The 20,620-nt window shown below is 36.8% G+C and overlaps 1 long non-coding RNA gene across 1 annotated transcript; it reads left to right on the top strand.

The window, feature by feature from the left end:
• Nucleotides 1-1,281: 1,281 nt before the first annotated feature.
• Nucleotides 1,282-3,385, top strand: LOC113361320. Its single transcript, XR_003365069.1, has 3 exons — nucleotides 1,282-1,796; nucleotides 1,879-2,280; nucleotides 2,480-3,385. It is a non-coding gene; the product is annotated as an uncharacterized LOC113361320 (long non-coding RNA).
• The last annotated feature ends 17,235 nt before the right edge of the window (nucleotides 3,386-20,620 follow it).

The following is a 20,620-nucleotide window of genomic DNA, read 5'->3' as shown; positions in this document are numbered from 1 at the left end:
CCGGACAGACTCATACCCTTTTCCGTTGCACAATCATTTCTCATGCAGTTATGCCTATACTACTTACCAGTGTGCGGAATTATACTATCTTGAGTTTGTAGTTTGCGAGGTTATTCTGTTTTTTGTCGCTTTTTATATATCATTTGGAACTTTTAATTGGAATAGTATTCGGCTGATGACGTGTTTCTCATACATGTCGTTGTATGTGGATTATAATATTATGCGAGAGTCAAAATGTATATTGGAAGGAAACCTCATCAAAACTTTTTGTTATCAGTTGAGTAGGCCGATGCAACAACTAGACACCATTTCATATCGAATTTTATGCACTGGTCGTAGTGTTGTACTGCCTTGATGGCCCATGTCATGATTGCTGTTTGTCAAACAAAGTCTAGTTAATATTCTCTGATACTGCGACCCTTGTTATTGTAGAAGGAAAGTAATCCCACGTAGGGACACTCTTCATTGTACCATTAAGAAAGTCTTATTGAGATCTCGCCAGTATTTCAACCATGAATTTCAACTACAGTTATTCACTATGTAATTAACCATGCTGATTTAACGTTGTAGGCAAACATAATAGTATCGTGATTGTTTGTGCGTACCTACCATTGGAAATGAGAGTAATGGAGTGCTGGATGTGGCCAAGGATTGCCCATCTATGGATAAAAAGTTCTTTTTTAATTGAATTGGTTCGTGCAAGTATGCATGGCCATACATGATATGGGTTTGCTATTACATATGCTATTTATATTTCTAACTCCCCATTTTATTGTGTCTATCTGTACATTCCCGAGAATGTAATTTGTTCTTACATATGTTGTTTGTATTTCTAAACGCCTCATTTTATTGCACATAATGCTCACTACTTCTCTCTAGACCTAGCTTCTATCAAGCTCCGTCTATCTGTACATTCCTGAGAATGTAACGGGTGTACGATTTGAGTTAGTTGTGTAAGTGCGGTATCTTATGGATGAAGTTGTACTGCACAATTATGGAAATTTTCGAACTTAGCGATTTCCTTCTCATAATCAATCTGCATTGCCATACTTTATGCTGCAGAGTTGTTCATAAGGTAAGGAAATGATAATCTCGGTCATATAGTACAGAGATTGCTTCCCAAAGTTTTTGTGTTTTCCAGAGTGATTCTGACTTCGTACTGGCCGTGACGTCTAAAGTACATACAGAGATGTGGATCCCTGTTTGGTTCAACTTATTAAAGGAAGACACTGATATCTTGATTTCAAGAACGATTTGTGTAGGTTTTGTTTATCCTTCCTATCACATTTGAAACCATGTTTGTTTACTTATATATGTTATTGGATTTTTTTGATGCGCTTCAGATATATTTTATTTTCTGGTACAAAATATGTTGTTATTGGTAGTGCTTTCTTGATGTGGCATTGGTTTTCTGCGATAGATTGAGGATACCAGGTGTTTGACGAATTGGTTGCATTTATGAGGGGGCAAATTATTCTTTTGATTTTTTTGAAATCATTCGCTTGTTGATCCTGGCTAGAGTGAGTGTTTCCATGCAAGAAGCTGTTGTTTCACTCTATTATAGAGTTTCTTTTGATAAGCCTTAAAAATTGATTTGTTTGCCGATTAAGAAGAAAATGTCATGCTATGGAAAATTTGTTATGTCTATGCATAAAGTCGCTGTTAATCATAAGTAGCAATTACTTGTTCTTCTCTTCTATTCATCACATGTAAGTTGCACATGAGAAAGTAGATCTGAAGCAGAAGAAGTAAATCATGAAGATGGAGTAATTCATGTGGTCATTACTAATTTACAGGTAGGTATAATTTTATAAACATTTATCCATTTCTAGTTTTTGAAAGTAGTCTAAGGTGTACGTATTACTCTGCATTTCTCAGGTATATCCATGATCAGAGAGCTGAGACAGAAACAAGAATATGATTTAAGTGACCCGGGTCTCTTAATATCCTCCCAAAACACCCTTGTTAGGTGCCTGCCATCGCCGCCACCACCACATCTGCTTCTGCCGCCACTACCATCTGCTCCGCTCTGTCGGTGTCACAACCCTTGCTACTAGCACGCGTCAGCAGCAGCGGTAGTGATGGTGGTGGTGGTGGTGGTGGTGGTGGTGGCTGTGGTGAAACAAAAATGTCTTAAAACTAGCTGAAACTCTTTTGAGGGAGTCTGTTAAAGATTTTGTGCAAGAGAGAGCAGTTTGAGAAGCATCATGGATGGACAATAAAGAAAATGGACAGTATTAGTAAGACTGTTTATTCTGATTCACACAAATATTTGAAGGGGTAAGATCCCTTGACATGCTTAGGTTGACATATCTTCACACTTTGGCATTATTCATTTCATGGCATCCAAATGAAGATGAATTACAATTTATTTTTTTTCATAAAATGTTCTTTTCATTATGTCTTACACTCTCACAGAAAAAATTAGAGCATTTCACTGTGTATAACCTTTCATTATTGTGGTTCATTATGGATGCAGTTAGACAAATTCTGGAGAAGGCAGGTATGCATTTGCAAGATCTGCCGAGGCCAGTTGGAGGTGAAGATTCAGTAGCGTCTATTCTCCGTTAGATCCGCCACAGATCTTTTGTGCACTAAGTTTTCAGCTTGAGGAATGAATTGATTTGGAAGAGTGGTTTATCCCACTCTTTAAGCTCAGAGTTCGAAAAAATTGTGGAGAAGGTGTTGTCCAACTAAAGAGAGATTTAAGGAGATTGACATCCCAATAGCTTCAAGGTGTTATCTTTGCAAGCAAAAGATGGAAACGCTAGATCATGTGGTTTCATGGTGTAGCTAGGCTTCGCGTGGAAGTTGGTTATTGCAGAATTTGATATCCAACCAAATCTTAGTTTTATTGCATTTTATATAGCAACAAAAGGTCAAAGCAAAGTGATCAATCTGTGGCTGGTCACACCAAACTTGCAGTTAGAGCTGAACTTTGGAGGTTAAGAAATTCTGGTAAGGTCAGTTTTCATGTCCTAAAGATGAAAATCCACTTGATTATCCACGAGAATTATAAACGTATGAAGGGCTGCATGCATAACTCTTTTGAGGACTTGGCAACACTATACTACTTTCATTTGGCGCAATCGCATAAAAGAGTTAGGCGTGCGACTCCCATTGAATGCACTCGGCAACTACCTAATGAAGATCAGATTCTGTGATGGTGCACACGAGGGAATCCTGGAGTTGCAGGTGCAGGCAGTGTACCTAGAGGTGCAGATAATAGTGAGCTTGGTGCTCAATCTATTGAGCTGGGGATCAACACAAATTATATGGCAGAAACTATCAGATTATACATCTAACATGTATTTCAAGAGTATCTTTTTGTTTGTACTTATTTAGTATATGAAAAGGAGAAACACAGATACAGATACTGCACATCAAGATGAAAATAGCATCAACGTGTCTTTGCATCCTTATTTATCCGTCCTCACCCCTTGAGGTTCCCCATGAATTCTTTATGAGCCAATACTTAGTTCCATCACTGTCAATTCCGTACTCCGCGGCGAATCCAGGATTTCAAGACAGCGGTAGCAAATAGAACAATACACAACAAAAAGATTCAATCGATTGATTTTTTTTTCTATTGCAGATAGGGGTGGGACTTGGATTGGGTTAACCTGCCCAATCCATGCCCAACCCGAATGTTGGGCGGACATGGGCTACATATTTCAAAATTTTGGGCAAGCTTGGGCATAAATTTAATAAACCCGAATTAAATTTGGGAAAGCATGGACACAAATATTTCTGACCCAAACAACCCGCCCTACTCGAAGAATTATTATATAGAGTATAGAATTATTTTTATAATTGGTATTATTACCTATTTAAAGTAATTTTAGATATTAAATATAAATTATATCTATCTCATTAATCATTGAATATGGAAAAAGTTTACATCATTGTAAATAATTTTCAATTATTTGGAAATTTAAGATAAATGAAGCATTAAATCTTATTATTACTAAAATTTGTTATTATCATATTAACAAACTCGTATGTCTAGCAAAACTTGGGCTAACCCAAAAAATCCGGGGAATCCGAGGACCATAACTTGGGCGAACTTGGACAGTGCCTTCATGGATTTCACGGGCTCGATGGACAATCTGGGCAAAGAATTCCTAACTTGGGTCTGCCTCGGCCAAGCCTTCTAACCCGCCCAATCAACCCAAATCCCACCCCTAATTGCAGATAATTGATTGTATATTACAATGCCCACTAGCCTTTGATACACCTAATAGTATCCACAAAACACCCGAACAATATAACCTTAAATCCAAAAGACGTTGTATGCTTACCATAAAAAACCACTCCTACTGTATTAAATACTGCCCGACATGTTGCCGTACATTGGTGTCGTTCAATGTATGTTGTATGCTTACCATAAAAAACCACTCCTACTGTATTAATTTGTTTGGGTACCAAGACCAACACTAATGGTCCCCAAGACTTCGCTGTTGCTATTTCTTGCCATGACACCAGCAGCTGCATCTCCAGGATTGTCCCTAGCTGCGTCATCACAACTAAGAAGAAGAACATTAACAGAAGGTGGTAATTAACCAGATGCATTCCTTTGGATTGTAGAATGTTGTCCTGTGGAAAGCCACCCTAAAGTACTTCATAACGCAAAAATCATACATCGTTCCCTGCATAAAGCTTGTTGTAAGAATCCAACAGCTTTGCTCCGGAGTAATTTGAAAATTGCGTTTAATCCATTCCCATGCTCTTCTTGCGAAGCTGCGACCCAAAATAATATGCTCTTGCTATTAGGTATATGTGAGTGTGTCAGATAAGTGTGTGTCAAGTCAACAGGTCAATGTTGACTTGACTTGTGCTGATTTAATACAGCCTTAAATACTCTGTAATAACAACTCATTAAAGTGTCTGAAAAATATTTTCTTTCAATAATATCAAGAATATTAGTTTCTCATGGTATCAGACAGATGATCCTGAGCCAAAACAATTCATTCTAAAATCTTTCTCAATAATCTTTCTCAATAATCTTTTTCGTCAAATCTTACAAGAATCAAACAACTTTCATATATAAATTTTACAGATTCAATAATTGTTCTCAACAATTTTTGTTCAAATCTTTGAAGTCAGATCTGGTTCGTCAACAATTTTTTTATCTCAACACATTTACGGATTCAGTTAATGTCACCTGCAACAATCGTTTATCGAAGAACAAAAGATATGGGTTCAAATTCTAATTCCAATTCTGCTGCTCAAATGGGTAATACATCTGACTTTACTTTTCCATTCACAAACATCTCAAATTTTGTTTCTACAAAATTAAGTCCGAACAATTTTTTGTTGTGGCAAGATCAGATGGAAACTATCTTGATTTCCACTCATCTATATGGTTATGTCAATGGTGAAATTCAAGAACCTGTTAAACAGGTTGAAATTGATGGAGTTTTAAAGATAAATCCATAATGGATCTTATGGAGGAAAATTGATTGTTTTGTTATTAGTTGTATGAAGGCAACTTTTACAGATTCTATCTCTGGTGATATCTTAGGGTTGTCTACTGCTAGGGAAATATGAGAATTTCTTGAAATTAGCTTTAGAAGCCAATTCATGGCAAGAAAGAATATGCTTAGAAATCAGCTTCCTAATGTAAAGAAAGGCAATTCAACTGTTTTAATATACTTACACAATGTCAAGAATATAACTGACTCTCTTGTAGCAATTGGAGAAAAAGTTAGTGATACTGATTTGGTAATGTATGTATTGAATGGGCTAGGAAGAGAGTTTGATACTTTTGTTATAGCTGCTCAGAATCGAGAGACTCCTCTCACATTTGCAGAACTTAAACCAAGACTCTTGAATCATGAACAATTGCTAATTGAGCAACAACATAATTCTAGTGTTACTTATGACTCTCAACAAACTACTGCATTCTATAGTAGAAATGGGTCTTCTAATAATTTCCATGGTAATGGAAGAGGCAAATCCAAGAATAATGGTGGTATTGGATCTCATAAAAAAATTAGTGGTAATGGAAGAGGTACTGGTTATAATGCAAGAAGTTATGGGAATGGTTCTTATCAAGGAAATGGTTTTCATCAAGGCAATGGTTCTTCTCAAGGGAATAGTTAATCTCAAGGAAATTCTTATCAAGGCAGTAGTTGTGGACAAGGAAATGGAGGTAGAAGAGATTTTTCAATGGTTGATTGTCAAATTTGTCGTAAAAAGGGACATTATGCTAGCAGATGTTATTTTAGATATCATCCTCCAACTTTTGCTAATTCTACAAATGAAGCACAACTTGGTTCTTCTCAACAAGCCTTTACTACTTTAAATGAGGAGAGTCCTTATTCTGATCCTTCTACATCAAATGCTTCTCATTGGTTTTCTGATTCTGGAGCCACTGCACATATGACTGGAGATGAAACTCTACTGCAACATACTTCAAACTATAAAGGAAAGGATAATGTTCAAGTTGGAAATGTTAAGGCACTTACTATTACTTCAGTAGGTACTTCCAATATTGTTACACCTGCAAATAGTTTTAGATTGAATACAGTTTTAGTAGTGCCTGCTATGAAACATAACTTATTGTCAGTAGCAAGATTTACTAGAGATAATTCTTGTTATTTCAAGTTTTATCCATATGGTTATGAAATTAGGGATCTGCATCCTGATGCTTTGCTTGTTCATGGAAGAGTAGTCAAAATTTTGTATCCTATTCTTAACATGCCTCCTTCTCACTGTTCTTTTTCTGCAACTTTGTCAGCATCTTCAAATACTTGGCATCATAGATTAGGTCATCCATCTGCTCCGATTTTAAAGAAACTTCATTCTGATAATAAAATTGTGTTAATCATTGTTATTCCTTCAGCTTTATGTCAACCTTGTCAGCTTGCCAAAAGCAAAAAGCTATCTTTTCACTTGTCTTCCTCACATGAAGAAAAACCCTTGGCCTTAATACATTGTGATGTTTGGGGACCTACCATTTCTTCTCTTCATGGTTATAGATACTATATTCTCTTTGTTGATGATTTTAGTAGGTTTCATTGGATTTATCCAATGGAACTGAAATCTGATGCTGCACAATGTTTTCAGCATTTTAAAACTCATACAGAAAACTTATTTTCTACCAAAATTTTATCTTTTCAAGTTGATGGTGCAACAGAACTTGTTAAAGGATCTTTTCAAGTTTTATTACAATCTAGTGGCATTAATGTCAGAATTTCTTGTCCAAAAACACCTGAGAAAAATGGACTTGCTGAACGAAAACATATACCTTGTTGTTTAATTCTTTTTGTCCCAAATAATTTTGGTATGATGCCTTTTTAACTGCCACTTATCTTATAAACAGAACTCCATCTAAAATTTTAAATTTTAAATCCCCTTTTGAGGTTCTTTTTGGTCGTTCTACAGATTATTCCTTTTTAAAAGTGTTTGGAACTGTTTGTTATCCTCATCTTGCTCACTCAAGAGCAGATAAGCTTTCTCCAAAACCAGTTAAGTGTGTTTTCATTGGTTATAGTACTCTTCACAAAGGATATAAATGTTATAATCTTGTTCTTAAAAAGCTTTATATTTCAAGACATGTTGTCTTTTCTAAATCTGAATTTTATTATGCATCTAATAATACTTCTTTCACTTCATCCTCATCTTTAGTAAATGATTTAAATCCTTCTAATAATACTTATTCCACTTCATCCTCATCTTTAGTAACTGATTTAAATCCTTCTGTTTCTCATGAAGTTCTTCCTTCTACCACAATGGTAACTAGGTCTCAAAAAGGTATACATGTTTCCCTGATCATGTTTCACATCTTTCAGTTAAACATCCTCTATCTTCTTAATATACATCTTTGTTGACTACTTTAACTGATCCCAAGTCATTTAAGATAGCAACACAAAATCCTAAGTGGCAAGTCTCAATGAAGGAAGAATATACATCTTTAATGGATAATGACACTTGGGAGTATGTTGCTCCTGAGCCACATATGAATATCTTAGGTTCAAAATGGGTGTATAGGATCAAACAAATATCTAATGGTTCCATTGATAGACTGAAATTTAGGTTGGTTGTTATGGGTTATGCACAACAAGATGGAATTGATTTCAATGAGACATTTAGTCCAGTTGTCAAGTCTCCAACTTTTAGAGTGGTTCTATGTTTAGCAATTACATATAACTGGCCAGTGAAACAATTAGTTGTAAGCAATGCTTTTTTGCATGGCTACTTGGATGAGGATGTTTATATGACACATCCACAAGGTTTTCTTCATCCAGATTATCCTCCAAATTATGTATGTTATCTTAAAAAGAGCTTATATGGGTTAAAACAAGCTCCTAGAGCATGGTTTCATAGGTTCAACTCATTTCTTATTACTTTTGGGTTCAAGAAGTCCATCTCAGATAATTCTATGTTTGTGTATTCTTCTTCAGATGGTATTCTCATTTTACTTCTTTATGTTGATGATATCTTATTAACTGGTAGTTCTTCTAAGATGATTGTTGATCTTATTACTTCATTAAAGAATGAATTTGCTATGAAGGAGTTAAGAGATTTGGCATTTTTCCTTGGTATTGAAGCAATTAGAAATAGTGATTCTATTGTCTTAACTCAAAAGAAATATACTTTAGAGTTGTTAGCTAAGGCAAATTTGTTGGAATCTAAACCATGTGATACACCAGTAGTTAAGTCTAGCAGACTTTCTATTCATGATGGAGTTAAATTGGATGATCCAACTGTGTATAGAACTCTTGTAGGAGGCTTACAGTATCTTACAATTACAAGACCTGATATATGTTTTGCAGTGAATTATGTTTCTCAATTCATGCATTCTCCTTCTGATTTGCATTTGCAATTGGTTAAGAGAATTTTAAGATATTTAAAGGGAACAGTTGATAAGGGTCTTACATTAAGAAAGGGTGATGTTTCTAGTTTAAAGGCCTATACTGATTCTGATTGGGCTGGATGCCCTGATACAAGAAGATCAACATCTAGTTATGCAGTTTTTCTGGGTTCAAATTTGGTGTCCTAGTCTTCTAAAAAGCAACCCACAGTGTCTAAGTCTTCTGCAGAAGCTGAATATAAATGTCTTTCTGTTCTGCTGCTGAGTTACAATGGTTTACATATTTATTAGTAGATTTGAAGATTATTATAAAGACAGTCTTGTCGATGCGTGATAATACTAGTGCAATTTCTTTGGCAATTAATCCTGTTTTTCATGTTAGGACAAAGCACATAGAAATTCATTATCATACAGTCAGAGAACTTGTTGAAGAAGGATTTCTAAAGCTACGACATATTTCTTCAGAGGATCAGCTGGCTGATATTTTCACAAAAGGATTGTGTTTTCCTACATTCTTCAGGCTTTTGCATAAATTGTTGGATTCTCATGCAGATAGGGATGGCAACGGATAAATATCCGTCGGATATTGGCAATACTGATAAGGTTAAGGGTTATCGGATATCCAATATCCGATAATATCCGACGAAATCCAAAAATTCCATATCGATAAGGTTAAGGAAAAACTATCGGATATCGGATATTATTCCGATAATTTCCGTTATCTACTCATGATACAAAAAACTTCCAATAATTTCCGTTAATATTCAATAATTTCCGGTAATTTCCGTTAATTTTCGTTAATATTCGATAATTTCCGATATTTACTTAGGAGAGACGTAATCAAATGGCTAAAGAGTAAACCTAAAGGGTATTAGGTATCGAAAATTTCCGAAATTTTTTATGATATAGTTATACAATAACGGTATCGGATATTAACCTAACGGAAACTCCCTTAACCGGTACCGTTATGTTAATAGACGGATATCCGTTACGTTAAGACTATCGGATATCGGATAACTGTTTTATCGGATATTAACCTAACGGAATCCGAATATTCGTAAACGGCTACCGGATATCGAATATCCATTGACAGCCCTACATGCAGACAAGGATTCTTCTACTTCACCTGCTTCCTCTGTTACAATATCAGAAATACATTCTTGAGTTGTTTGTTTTTCTCTTTTGAATTTCTTGTTTTTCTTTTCTCAATTTGATTCTGTTTTCACAGTATCATATTCAAGGGGGAATATTAAGTATATGTGATTGTGTCAGATAAGTGTGTGTCAAGTCAACATGTCAATGTTGACTTGACTTGTGCTGATTTAATACATCCTTAAATACTCTGTAATAACAACTCATTAAAGTGTCTAAAAAATATTTTCTTTCAATAATATCAAGAATATTAGTTTTCTCACTTGCTTACAGAGATAGCACCTATTGACCCATTCTCGCTAAAATCTGGAAACAATCAGGTCTTGCGTCGCACAACATTCTCTAGCCATACTTATCCCATATTGGGCAGACAAAGAAGGATGCATAACGTTCTTCCAAATAAGCTTAGCTTCCATGTTAACGTCATATCTGTTTTTTAGCTGGCTAAGTTGGGCTTAGGGGCACAAATATTTAATTGGGCTTGGATAAGGAAGGCTTTTAGTGAAGATTTTTGGAAGAGCGATTTTTTGGGCACCACTGTTTTTTTGGGGGACCATGGTTTTATTTTGGGTAAAGGCATTAGAAGTAAATCTAGGTCACCCCATATCTAGATATTATATTAATGCCGAAACTACCCTCATAATTAATTTTAGTTTATGATTAGTGAAATGATTTAGCTAAAAATAATTAGTGAGATTAAATTAAAAGATGGGTTTTTTATTAGATGAGTAGAATTATTGAGAGAGTAAAGTTAGAGAAGATGAAGGAGAAAAACATGGAAAATATTTTTTTCCCAATTCACTAAGTTTGGGTATTCAAGTGATGAAAACTCATATGATTCTTCATCTCCATCCTCTCCTAGAGTATTTGTTAATCTTCACAATGATTCAGATATGAGTTATTTATTAGATGGTGATTCTATTCTTCCCCAAACTCAATCTCAAGATGAATATGATGGATTTTATCAACCACAACCGTAGGAAGAGTATTTGGGTGTCCAGGTATACTCCAAACTTAGATAATGTATGTTGAATTGGTCAAAACTTTCCTAAAAATGTAAATCTTTCAAGTGGATTTGGGACGGTTCGGTTACCTTCTGTGAAGAACATGTAACTGAACTCCTCTGAAGGTGTAGTTCGGTTCCATCGTGTGAAGAACAGGTAACCGAACTCATCTGAAAGTGCAGTTCAGTTACTTGGTACAAACACGCAGGTTACCGAACTCTCTATTAATGGAAGTTTCTAAGATTACCAGCGTTATGTTCGGTTGGTTTGTAACAAATTAACAAACCGAACTTTACGTAAAAATTAGATCTAACTTAGTGTACAAAGTTTGGTTGGTTCGCAACCAATTAACCAATAACTAACCGAACTTACGTACAAATAAGAGTTAAATTAGTGTACAAATTAAGTTCGGTTGTTTCGCAAACTGCATGTTTACGAACTAGATAATCGAACTTTACATAATATAAGAGTATACTAAGTGTATTAAGTTCAGTTGTTTCGCAAACTCGAAACAACAGCATAAACAACCGAACTTAACAAACAATTTTTTTTTTTGAAGTTCCAGGGTTCTATTCGGTTACCTAGATAAAATAGGAAGTAACCGAACTTTGTATTTGTTATTTGTTCAGTTACATGTCAACTTTGCTTTATGAACCGAACCTTGAGTTCGGTTATTGCGATAAAATTTACAAGTAACCGAACTCAAATGTAATTCCAATTGATGCTGTTACATTTCTTGTAGATGGAATGCCAACCTATACCAATGGATGATCAACCTTCTCCGGTTGATATGTTGTTCGAAGATACATCTCATCACTATGCTAATGAGTTGGTATTTGACTTACCTATTGATGCGAAGAATTGGACTAGAGAACATGCTAAGAGAGTCAAGTGCGTCTTAGTTTTGAATGGAAAAGATAGCCAAACTCGTTTTGAAATGGTTTGTGAGAGAAGTGGAGATCCCGATGTTAGTCACAAGAGGAAGGGTTATGAGTATAAGGGAAAGACGACGAGGAAGAACACAACATGCTCAAAGAAAATTAAATGCCCGTTCAAGCTAGTATTTAGCAAGAGAAAATTAACGAAGAAATGGTTTCTAGCTATGGATAAGGTGGTAGGTCGTCATAACCACCCTCGTCCTGAAGATCTTGAATGACATGCAATGGCCGCAAGGCTCACTCCTCAAGAAATGGAAAAAATTTCTAAGTATAGGAAAATGAGTATTCCACCTACCGTTATGCTTCGCTTATTAAAGGAAGATAACCCGGATAACGTATCATCTTTGTCCACCGTTTACAATGCAATTGAGACAATTAAAAGGAATGAATGGAAGGATAGACAAGTAATGCAACAATTGTTTTTTTTTTTGGCTCAAGAGAAAGGCTACGCGGTTCAAAAGAAGGTAGGTTCGGAAGAAGAAATAACTTATCTCTTCATTGCTCATCCGAAGAGTGTTCAATTGGCTCAATCCTTTCATAAAGTTCTTATAATGGATTGCACTTACAAGACAAACAAATACGAGATGCCATTGTTGAACATTGTTGGCCGCACGTCAACGAAGTCACCGTTTACCGTTGCTTTTTGTTTTCTAAAGGACGAGCAAGAACCAAGTTACACTTGGGCGCTACAACAAGTGAAGGCGATCTACCGAGATGATATCCCAGGGGTTATCGTGACGGACAATGAAGTAGCATTGATGAACGCAATAGAGAAAGTCTTCCCATTGGCACATAATATGCTTTGTACATTTCATATATGGTGCAATGTGATGAATAGGTGCAAGCCTCAACTTTGTCCACCTAAGAGGAAAGGATTGGAAGAGATTAGTAAGCTAACGGAAGATGAACAAGCGGATGCAAAAGAGGCATTCGATAAAAAATACACCATAAATCACGCTAAATGGGTTGCCTTCTACAGGGAATGGGAGGCATTGACTTGGTCTCTCACCGAAGAAGAGTATTATCTAAATCTTGCCGAATTTAGAGAACATTGGTCTAGCCCCGAATATCCGGAGGATATAATAACGTATGTGGTGGAGCAATGGTTGGAACCGCACAAAGAGCGCTTCGTTTATGCTTTTACCAACAACCATAAACACTTTGAGAATCAAGCGACAAGTTTGGTAGAATCGGCTCACCGCCGGTTGAAGAAAAAAACTCTTTGGATGTGTCGATAATTTTGTGGTTGTGTTTAACACAATGGAGAGTTACTTCAACCGCGATATTGAGAGAATTAAAGAGAAGTTCCAAAAAAGCCGCATCATGAAGTACAAAAAGATTGTAGAAAAAGGTGGTAACATCAAGAAAATGGCGGACCTTTGGTTTTTCAAGGGACTCCACTATAATGTTTCACATGCTTGCATTAAGAGGTTAATGGTTGAGGTGAATTTGATCGACATATGGGGAACCAAGCCGGACGAGGTGTGTGTTTGCAACATGATAAAGTCTATGGGACTCCCTTGTCGCCATATGATAGCTAAGTATGAACATGGAATAATCCCTTTAAGCGATATAGATCCACATTGGCAACAATTAAGTTTTGTCCCTCCTCCAAAGGGCGATGTCAGAGAAGAGTTTGGTGACAACGAAACGGGAATAATCGTGATCGAGATGTACTGGAACATGAACAAACTCGAAAGGCAAATCTTTTGGGATGACATGCGGCCAATCGTTTATCCGCACACTTTGGATAACGTGCAAGAACCGAATAAAGTCAAGGGCAAAGGTAGGCCAAGAATTCCACGATTATCTCTAAAGCGACCAGTCTTTAACCTGGTTTTATAAAGGAGACATCTAGCATTGTGCAAAACTAATCCCCACACGTCTGTGTGATGTTAGTGCGCTCGCTAAAGTCGATTCTCCTTTAACCTTTGGTTTTCTTCTCTAAAACCAGGTTAACGACTTAAAGACTTCATTGGGATTATGAAGCCAGACCGATACTACTTTTATCGTAGTTGTGTGATCTGATCTTGCATCTTCTATCGTACGAGTACAATCTTTGATTGGCTTGACATCGTGAGAATTCTCTGATAGGCAAGATAAAGAAGTCATAAACATCTTCGTCTCACTGTTTGTGATTCCTCGACAAACCGCTTGTGTAGTCAGGAAGGATTTTTGAGAGATGATTGATTGATCTAGGATGTTCTTCGGGAATATAAGACTGGATTATCAATTGGTTCCTGTTCACCTTGATTTTATATCTTAAGACGGAACAAAAACCTAGCGTTTTTTTCTGTGAGACAGATTTATCCTTTGATAGACTTTTCTGTGTGAGACAGATTTGTTTGTTATCAAGTCTGCGATTTTGGGTTGCAGCAACTCTTAGTTGTGGGTAGGATCAGCTAAGGGAATCAAGTGCGCAGTGTCCTGCTGGGATCAGAGGCGTAGGAGTATAACTGTACCTTGGATCGGTGGGAGACTGATTGGGGTTCAACTATAGTCCATTCCGAAGTTAGCTTGGAGTAGGATAATGTCTGTAGCGGCTTAATACAGTGTGTATTCAATCTGGACTAGGTCCCGGGGTTTTTCTGCATTTGCGGTTTCCTCGTTAACAAAACTTCTGGTGTCTGTGTTATTTCTTTTCCGCATTATATTTTTTATATAATTGAAATAATACAGGTTGCGCATTAAAGATCATCAATTGGAAATCCAACCTTTAGTTGTTGATTGATATTGATTGATCCTTGGACATTGTGCTTTGGTACCGTCCAAGTTATCTCTCTTCGATAAAGACTCGCAAATTTTCATTTGCTTGAGTAAAGATCAAATCGAGAGATTGAGATATAAACTCTTCGATATATCTTTTTATTGATTGAGTCTAACTGTCTAGTTGATTCTCATAAAAACTATATTGGAGTTTGTCGATACAGATTGCTAAGCGAAATATTGGGTGGTGTTGTTAGGCCCCCGCTTTTTCAATTGGTATCAGAGCAGGCAAACACGTTAAATACCTTATAAGTTTGTGTTTGTGGCAATCTGAGTTTGTGGATAGAATCTCATACGCATACCAAAAATGCCTCCTAAAGCTGTCAACTTTGTCAAGTGTCTCGGAAATACCTCAAAGGGTCACTCCTTAGATGATTCTTCCGAATCCCGAGGTAAGAAGATTGTCCCATCCTGTGTTGGCCATTCTTCCTCCAATGAGACATTGGACATAATGACAAAAGTTGAAAATGAGCTCACCAGAATTTCAAAAAATTCTACAGAGTTTGTTGATCTCAAGGATCATGTACAACTCATTTATGAATTTGAAAAGTCTATTGATCGTGAACAGGTACTTTATAACATTATAGGGTCATTCTCTAAGGAAATTGAGAAACTTCTTCAAGAAAACAATATACAGCGTGAAAAGATTTGTGATATTGAAAAGCTGGTTAAAGAAGGCTCAATTAGAGAAAAATGTTTGATCAAGACACATTCATTTGATCTTGACAGACTTCGTGTTGAGAAAAAGAAACTTGAAGCATCACTTGTCATAGCCCATGGACAGTGCAATTTCTTGGAAAAGGAGAACTCTGTTTTAAAGAAAAATTCTTCTGCACAAACTAATTCTCATGAGTTACTGTACAGAATTGTAGATGGTGAATTTTCTACAAGGGTAAAATTGTAAAACCCTAACTATGCATATTCCGGATCCAGCAATCGGATGAGTATTGAGACTCATGTCTCTCAATAAAGCATGAAATCTCATGCCATAAAACCTCTGACTGAGAAGGATGTCTCTCAGAGTATATGTAGATGTGTAGTCTCCCATCTGAGGCCACGACACATCTCATGAATACTGAGAAATTTCAGTAATTATTTATACTCCGGATCCGGCAATCGGATGAATACTGAGACTCATGTCTTGCATGAAAGCTCATGCCATAAAACCTCTGACTGAGAAAGCTGTCTCTCAGAGTATATGTAGATGTGTAGTCTCCCAGCTGAGGCCACGAAACATCTCATGAATACTGAGCAATTTCAGTAATAATTTCTATATAGAATCGAAAGATTGGACGGCTCCTAGACAGCATGCCTGCTAGTATAGAGCGACAACGTCTTCAGGATGCAACCAAGTTTTCCCTGACTAAAGCCATCGGTTAATTATCTCTAATCTTCTGAATATCCAACAATATTCTACGATTCTTCGTTATATTTCGTCATTTAAATTCGTGGTTCATCCCAGCAGAATTCCACGGGTTAGTGATAAATATTCAATGAAACAGGTATCTGAGCATCGAATAAGCCCTGATTAAAATGGTGCAAGTGTACTTAGCAATACTGCACAGACCAGTATTTGAATGCGCAAACGAGCATTTCAAAAATATGAATGAACGATGAAACTATGCAAAATAGGAAGCAAAAATAATAATGATAAAAATATTAGCAAAGGCGGCAGGGACTGGGCTCACCAGCCGGCCGGTCATGTCGTGACCAGTCCCACGCCCAATTTCATATTTTTATCATATTTTATTATTTTTCCTGATCTCATGAAAATCCTCTCGTTCGAGCAAATCTCCTTCGATTCAAGGAAATTCTCTAATCTCATGATATTTCTTTATGTCAAGAAAATAATAAAATTAGCGAAAGGTGTCCCGCACCTCACGTCCCCGTTATTTCTCTCAAACCATGAAAATTCCCTGATTTCATGAATTTTCCCTAAAACCATGAAAATTCCCTGATTTCATGAATTTTCTCTAAAACCATGAAAAATATTATAAAATTAAGAAAAACTTGTGGGACCGGGCCCTAGCCGGCCGGTCATGCCCTAGCCGGTCCCACATGCCTATTATTTTATTATTATTTTTTTTGTTTTCCTCATTCCATGAAAACTCCTTGATTTCAACAAAATACCTTGGTTTCAACAAATCTCTTTGATTTTATGAAGACTCCCTAAAATCATGAAAAAATTACATAAAATTGGTAAGAGTGTTGGGACCGTGCCCCTTGGCCGGCCGGCCATGCCTTGGCCATTTCCGGTCCCACACTCCATCATTCCCTGTTTTATTATTATTTTATTTCCCTCATCTCATGGAAGTTCCCTAATTTCATAAAACTCTCCAGTTTCATGGGATTTCCCTCAATTCAGAGAAAATACATAAAATTACATAAAACTGGGAAAATATTGTGGGATCGCTTGCTAGCCGGACGGCCGTGTCCTAGCCCTGGATGGTCCCACATCCTGCAATTCCATGTTTTATTTATTATTTTTCATCATCTCATGTATTTTTCCTAGTTTCAGCAAAATCCTGGATTCTGCATATTTTTCCCAAAATGTTGCTCAAACGCGCACCGGAAAATATCAAAACTCTCAGGACTGAGACACAAACAACATGGTGACACGGGCACATCCCCTTGACCGACCAAGGGTGGCCCTGAGGCTTGCAAGTGGTCGGTCCCACATGTTTTAACTATTTTTAACCTAATTTTCTCAACTGCTCATATTAGGTTCAAACTCTTTCCGAACAATCGAGAGTTTGCTAAAACATCCATCTATTGGTCCCACGGACACCAAGAGCTGGTCCCATGACCTCTTGGCCGGTCCCTCATCTTTTCACGGCTAGGTTTTATTATTATTTGTCGCTCACACGAGCATTATTTTAATAAATGATTAAACCAGCATTTAATCATTCTTTCACCAACTGGTCCTCAAGAGACTTTGGTATTTTGCTCATCTGAGCATCTGGGCGTTACATGGTGAACTCATCATCCCATGTATCCGGTCCCTGCGTCACTCTGCGGTTGATTTGCAATAAATCATCATTTCAGTAAAATTAGGGTTTTGAATTCAGAGCTCCGCAGAAACATGATTCTGAGCAGATTCAAATACTCTGATAATTTTATGTTAATTCCATGATCAACATTTTTATTTATTATACTTGACCCAGCAGTCAATATCTTAAATTAATATTTTATTTGGTCCTGCTACCAACAATTCATCAAACGAGCAATATTTGCTCAAACCGACAATATTTGCTCGAACTGGCAATATTCACTCAAATCAACAATATTTTCTCATACTAGCAATATTTGTTCAGATTAAAGAATATTGGTTCAATTATCAATATTCAACAATTCAGCAACACAGTTTGCTCGTCTTAGGTAATCAACATAATAATACCTCGTCTCAACAGACATATTTAATTCATGAGTTTCAGAACATTTGCAAATCATGTTCAACTCAGCAATACATGGACTCATCGTCCCATAAAGTTAGCAATTGACTCTACAATCACGAGATATCAATCGTGTCACATGGGGGGATATTAACTAGGGTTTTGGTTTGGCGTTCTACGACACGTGTGTTCACCCACGGTGAGAATGTGAGCAAGTCGTGCAATCAGTTGGAGGAGTCAGCAAAGTAGTGGGTGGAAAATTAACCAAGTCTCCGCACGATGAGCAACTGTTTTTAACACGATTTCCCACTTCCCCACTCTCTAATTCCAGTAACTGTCACACTTCATGGGATCATGGTGTTTACAACTCCGGCATTATAAAATGTCTCTGAATCCTGATTGAAAGGACAAGATTCGAATACTCGAACATTCGTCTAAACAAGAAATTTCTCGGCAAGTTCATACAGACAATCTTCGTCTACACGAACTCATTATCTGAGTAATCACTCTCAATTGAGTAAAATTCAATCATTCAGAGCGTTCTTACGCTGAATTCACAACACACCTACAATCTCAGATTACCTTTGATCTCACACATTTCTCAGCTTCCCTCCTACAGATCAACCCATCCTCTCTTGTGACCGAATTGACTCTGGAACGACCATTGTTCTTGATTTAGGTCGGGATCTTACATATTGATCTCTCGGACTTAAAGCACTCCCTTCTTGAAGTGCATCTGTGTGAGGTTCAACATTTCGCTCGGTTCAAGGAGTCTCCACATGGTCGACTCTTCAATTCCGTAAAAACCAGCAAATCGTTTTTCCCCATCTACAAGAATGAAATTTTCTCCAGATGAAGATTGTGTCAAGAAAAGTTTTCATAACTTACAATCTTCTCCGATGGCTATGAAGTGTAAACAAGTACCAGTTGTTGCTTCTCCTCCACGAATCTGTACCTTCTGTGGAAAAGGAAATCACTATGTTATCCATTGTTTTACCAGAAAGAAACGTGTTTTTGAACTTCACAAATTGCATCTTTCTACTGTCAATGGAGTAAATAGTCGGACGACTGCTACAGTGAAGGTCCCTTTCACAGGAAACCAGACATCTTATAAAAATGATCTCTCTCCTAGAAATCATTACATGACATTTGTAAACTCTCGGGCTACCAATGAAAGCATGTCCTGTGTTTATAAGAACAAATCTGGTAAATCTAAGTCTAGTGTGTGGAGACCAATTTCAGAAAATCCCCTAGAACCTATTTCTAGAGGTCCTAGACTTTGTTATCAGAAAGGTTTCTCACCAGTGATTCCCAAAAGGACTGCGAGACGCACCCTTTTTCCTGGAAGCTGCAGTGAGAGGACAAGAAATGCTGAGATAAGATATCTTTGAGGAAATTACAGCTACTCTCTCAGAACCTATGGTGAGACTATGTCTCCCTCTGCTGCCTAACAACAGAATGTTCTATTCTTGTGTCTAACTTGAGAGATACAAGGATAAGGATTTGAGAGATGATCAGGTATTGTGCTATTTTTCTCTAGCTTGTATATCTTTTGATGTAATGCTCTTCTCTAGTTTTCTTTTCTTTTGTCACTATGACCTTTTGGGATGGAGAATCTTTGAAAGCTGCACCGTGTGCAATATTTCCTCTTAGGACCATTTGTCTTTTGGTCGGCCCACGAACGCCCACATCTCCTCAAGGAACTCTAGGGTTTCTAGACAGGACATTCACAAACATATATAACTCTTATACTTGTTTCATTTTTCTTCAGAAAGGAGCTCTATGGAAATTTTTCCCAAAGAAGAAGTTAACCCTATGGTTGAGCATGATCTCAAAGGATGTGATTCTGGTCAAGAGTTTATACTGAAGAAGATGCTTGAAAGAAAAGAGTATAACTCTTGGATTGGAGAATCTGTCAATGATCTGTTTCGTGTTAAAAATGAAATTAAGAACGAACTGGCTAACCTTCAATTGCAGATAAACCAGCTTATCGATGGACAGGCGAAAATCCTTGGTACTCTGAATATCTTGATCAGAAATAAAAAGAAAGTTATTCTTGATTGTGCAAAGGCTCGTCATTATGCTCGCACTGTTGATCGGAAAGTTAATGTTCTAACTTATGAACATGGTGTGCCTATAGTCAACAGGATCAAGGATATCAGTGACTCATACTTTGATGGACCATTTCAGAGGTATGAAATTATCAAGGAAAACTGAGGATATTTTCAGATACCTAGTATGTCTTCTTTTGGATTAGTTGGAAGAATAACTAGCGTTTTGAATAGCGAAAATTGTGACTACACATAGCTATTTTTGTTTTCATCTTCTTATGTTATTTTTTAGGTTTACTGGTTTTTAAATTCTAAAAATATTTGGAGGATGATATTATTACAGTATTAATCTGTTTTGAAGTATTGCAATATTTTATGGGATATGTATTGTTTGCGTCCGCGAACTTGAAGGTCCCATATTTCATAAATTGATATCCGTATTGATGAAAGGACGAATGGACTTTTGACAATTACAAAAGTTATGCCTATGCAGTCATTT

Source organism: Papaver somniferum, chromosome 3 (assembly GCF_003573695.1).
Source record: "Papaver somniferum cultivar HN1 chromosome 3, ASM357369v1, whole genome shotgun sequence".
NCBI classification, from domain to species: Eukaryota; Viridiplantae; Streptophyta; class Magnoliopsida; order Ranunculales; family Papaveraceae; genus Papaver; species Papaver somniferum.
The sequence above is the reverse complement of the archived record's forward strand: the minus strand, read 5'-3'. Positions and strand labels throughout refer to the sequence as shown.